Genomic DNA, 5,177 nt, shown 5'->3' on the forward strand with positions numbered 1-5,177 from the left:
TCGCCTGAAGCCAAGTTCGCCTAAGGATAACTTCGCCTGAAGCCAAGTTCGCCTAAGGATAACTTCGCCTGAAGCCAAGTTCGCCTAAGGTTTAACTTCGCCTGAAGCCAAGTTCGCCCGAGGTTTAACTTCGCCTAAAGTGAAGTTCGTTTAGAAAATAAATTAAAAACCTAATGGAAAATGTGTTAAGACAGTTAATGGAAATAAAATTTTTCCAAGCTGACCTGGCAGCTCGACCCCAGCCAGGGGCTCTACCCCTTGGACCCTGCTAGGGGCTGCCGCCCCTAGACCCCGCTGCCAGGGGCGCTGCCCCAGGACCCCCGTTCGTTGTGGGTAGTAATTAAGACTAGAAAGATGTTATAAGTAGTGATAGTTAAATTGATATGTATACTTGTTATACAGTCAGCCGTGCACAACTGAAGAAAGGGATTACGATCAACGGAGAACGTAACCGTGTTCAGGTGAGTTTCTAGCCCCATTTATGTGTTACGTTTTCGGGGCTGTGTGCATACTCAATATGTTTGTTAATACACTTATCCTAAGAGATAAGTGTATGCCTTATGTGGATAATGTGAAATGTATGAATGATTGCTTGATGGTACGTGAACGATCTTCGGATATTGCACGTACTGTCAGGTTGCAACGCTATGTATAAGGTAAGTATGTTATGTATGTTTATGTGTATGAACATGATAGAGATAATAGAAGAAAGAAATGATAATGTATGGTTGTATGGTTACGAAAAGGGTACCGAGCCCTAATAATACTCGAGGTATGGTGTATGGTTGTATGGTAACGAAGAGGGAATCGAACCCTACTAATATTCGAGAACTAGGGAACCGAACCCTACTAATATTCGAGGAAGAAGGGTACCGAGCCCTAATAATACTCGAGGAAAGAGGGTACCGAGCCCTAATAATACTCGAGGAAAGAGGGTACCGAGCCCTAATAATACTCGAGGAAAGAGGGTACCGAGCCCTAATAATACTCGAGGAAAGAGGGTACCGAGCCCTAATAATACTCGAGGAATGTAGGGCGTAATGCTCTTTATAACATAAGATATGAAAGTAAGTTAATACAAAAGAAAGTAAGAAAGTATGAAAGTATGAAAGTATAAAAGTATGAATGAAAGAATATAATGTTATGTGAATGGTATGATTATGTGATTATCTAGAACTCACTCAGCGTAGCTGACTTTTAGTATGCACGCAGGTGAGTAGGATGAGGCAGCTCGCTTGAGGAGACACATGGCACTGAACAAGAATCTGGCATCTGAAGACTTATGATGTTTTAATTTAATGCTTTAATGTTGAAAGACAAAGGATGTTTTGAGACAAGTTATGAATTATGTAAAGTTTTATGAAAGTTTTATTTTCCGCGTAAATGTTTTACTTAACTCTGATATTTAGAACTGTGTTTATGAGTAAATCCAACACGAAAGTAGGGCTACCGGTAACGGGGCCTTACAAAGTTGGAAGACAATAGTTTGACCTTAGGATATTATTCAACATACAAGAATATGATGTAATTGTTATAATTATTGAATTTGTGTACGTGTTTAATGTTAATGAAATTAAATATTCATTGTCGCTTTAATTAGTGTCTTTTGAGCTACTGTCCAATCAATATGTTACGCTCCGGCATGTTCCGCCGCCTTTGATCGGGGTGTGACATGAATACCCTGATTAGGGTTCGTAAAATAGAACATATAGGCTGAAACTCGTTTTTTCCCTTTTTTATCGCGATGGACATATGCCCATCCTGTCGCGTATCGCAATCTAAGATAACTTCATATTCAGATTCCTCTCATCGAGAAACCCAAAATTTATATATTATGGGTCCCGTAACTCATTTTCTAGCCCTAGATATGCTTGTTTTACTTCTTGGTCGCGTTTTGTCAACCCATATATATATAACAAAAAAGATTGTTATTTGAGACTGAAAAATTAGTCTTTAATGCTCCCTAATCAGTACCTAATGGTTATTGGGGACTGATTTGCCAGTCCCCGACCACCAGTGACAGATGCCTAGTACTTGATACTATCTTTAGTGACTAAAAGTCAGTCCCCGTTGTGTGACACCAACAAGGACCTACAGTCAGTTTCCAATACATAAAGTTTCAATCCTAAATATATTTCCCCATACCACGTCATTTCAGTCCCTAAAACATATCTTCAGAGACTGTAAATCAGTCTCGGATACTATAATATTTTAGTCCCTAATGTATGAATTTAAGAACTGAAAATCAGTCCTCAACAAAAAAATTTAGTCCCTAATACGTTTCGTCAGGTTCATGATTCCATATTAAATCAGTCTCCAATGCAATGCTTTAAGGACTGAGATTTAGTACCTGTTACTACTCGATTTTAGTCCTTAATACGCCTCTTTTAGGGACTGAAAATTAATCCCGAATAGTATGTTATTTTAGCCCCTAGTATGTACTTTTAGAGACTGATAATCAGTCTCCTAAACTAGTCTCTAATATGTTTTTTTAGCTACTATATTTTAGTCTCTAATACTATGTGTATATTTTTAAAATTTTCTTATAAGGACTGAAAAATAGCTGCTGATACAATTTAATGTCATAACAAGAGTAATATAATCATCATAAATTTGATTCTTGGTTTCCCAAAAATCTCAATATGTTTAAGCATTAATGTCATAACAAAACCAATCAAAATAATGTCATACAACCAATTCGAAAACTTAAAGGAGTATTAGATCAAAGAAAACAAAAAAGTACTAAATATCTTAACTAACGCCCTTAATAGTGTTGTCGCTATCACCTTCATCAACCACTTGTGTGGCTATTGAGTTCTCGAAGTCTGGAAACCTTGTGCCTATGAACTTGAACATTTTTTCATATTTATCCTTGTCCCGTTTTTGTTCCGCCTCGAGTGTAATAACCTTATTTCTCAAAACTTCGTTCTCTCTTGAATCTCATTGAGTTGATTCGGCTACTGATTTTATCCATCTATCTTTCTTCCTCAACACAGGCCCAACACCAACCTCCCATCCTGATTGTATTTTCTTCCTACCGCATACATTTTTTATGGCTTCTTTCTCAATCCCATGTTCCATAGAAGTAGTAACGGTGATTTCTTCAGATATTAATTTCTCCATGGCCACTTGTTTATGTTGAATAATATTTTCCTAACATAATAAAAGGTACATGAACAAAATTTAGAACAAACATCAACCCAAAAATATTTAACCAAAAAAAATTTAAAATTAAAAGCCAGTGTTTTAAAACCTGAACCGGACCGGCCGGTCGGATCGGTTGAACCAGGACCCGGTGTGCCAAGCGGTCCGGTTCGCACCTTATAACCCGTTTTCTAAAGAAACGGTTGGGTTATAATCGGACAAAGTGAACTGGATTCCGGGAACCGTTTGAACCGAAAGATGTAAGTTACGTGAGGGCTACTGGGCTATGATTGAAAATTTTAATATAGGCAAACGATTCATTCCTAGGATACCGATTGTATTAATGGATAATTGTGTTATTTACTGAACTAAATAATAATATACATTTATAATAAAAAGAATATTAACTGTTATATGAAATAATATTTGTTACTACATGTATGCATACAAATAAATATATATGTATTTATAACAAAAACTAATATATATATATATATATATATATATATAAATATATTATTTATGACATCATCCGGGTCAAACACCGGTCCGACCTTTAACCCGGTAAGGTGTCCGGGTCAACGTCCGGGTCGGGCCAGAAAACATTGCTAAAAGCATTTAACAAAGAGATACTTACATATGCAAGGCGCGAATCATCATTTAGCCATCCTTGTTTTGCGGCATTGTAATGCATCTTGTGATAAAGTTCTAACGGACTAGCCGGCATGTGAGTCTCAGGATTTGTCTATCATCATAAAAATTATAATAATGAAGCATTAATATATTTTAAAAATAGTGAATTGTCATCGTAAATTATTTACAATCGCACATGTATATTTTGGTTTTTATATTCATATAGATTTCACCATTTAAATACTTATAAAACTATGACCTTTAGAACCCTTTAATTTTTGAAGTCAAGTCTGGTGAGCTTATTTGACATACACAATGTTGGTAATTGTGAGTTCTAATTCCAAAAGGCTGACTAAACTGTTTACAACAAAGCGAATACAAAAGCTTATGTGTGGCAAACAGATGAAATTCTGGGTTAAGGATCAAACAATAATGCGGCTTTAGTTGTTTATTCAGATGCCTAAAAATGGAAAACTACATGTGGCAAAAAAGACTGTCCATGCGGGCTAGCTTTACCAGCCAAAATGGTCAACCTCTAAATTAGTTAGTTCGGTTCCATTTGTAAATAAATTATGATTAATTAAAAGTACGCAAATTGAATTTTATTAAATTTAAAAGGTTAACGAGCTTGGCTCAAGCTTTAAACCAGCCGAGCTCGAGCTTGATTTTTCAGCTTGACAAAGTAAACGAGCCAAACTAGAGCTTGATTTTTCAGAAAGGTAAGGTATATGGGCTTAAATCACACGATTGTCACGTCTTAATTCAACGCATAATTCCTATTGCAATTCGTCCAATTTTGACAAAACAAATTCGTGATGCGTTAGTTGAGTTATCTCAATTGTTCAAGAAATTTACTGAAGTCACATTACACGTGAGGGAGTTGAAAGTGTTGCAAGAAGAGATAGTTAAGATTTTGTGCAAGCTTGAGCGGATATTTCCCCCGTCATTTTTTACAGTTATGGTGCACTTGTGTGTGCATCTTCCTCAAGAGGCAATTTTAGGTGGACCAGTGCAATCAAGGTGGATGTATCCGATCAAAAGATACCTTGGCCATTTAAAGAGATATGTTAGAAACAAAGCTAAACCTGAAGGCTCAATAGCAGAAGGTTATGTTGTTGAAGAAGCTATAAATTTTTGTTCACGCTATTTACGAGGTGTTGAATCAAAGTTGGAGAAACATGGCAGAAACGATGATAAAACCTCTAGTGATGCTCGAAGCTTTGCGTTGGATATTTTTATGGTAAATGGTCGAGGTATTGGGAAGAAAGATCTTTATAACCTTCCTAGTATTCTTATGAAGAAAGCAATATGGTTTATCTTTAACAATTTCCATGAGGTTCAACCGTACTTAGAGTAAGTTTTTTTTTATATATTTTTGGTTGTGAATTAGTATTTGACAT

Source organism: Bidens hawaiensis, unplaced genomic scaffold (assembly GCF_021521415.1).
Source record: "Bidens hawaiensis isolate Kalapana, Puna unplaced genomic scaffold, B.hawaiensis_p1.1 tig00044737_1, whole genome shotgun sequence".
NCBI classification, from domain to species: domain Eukaryota; kingdom Viridiplantae; phylum Streptophyta; class Magnoliopsida; order Asterales; family Asteraceae; genus Bidens; species Bidens hawaiensis.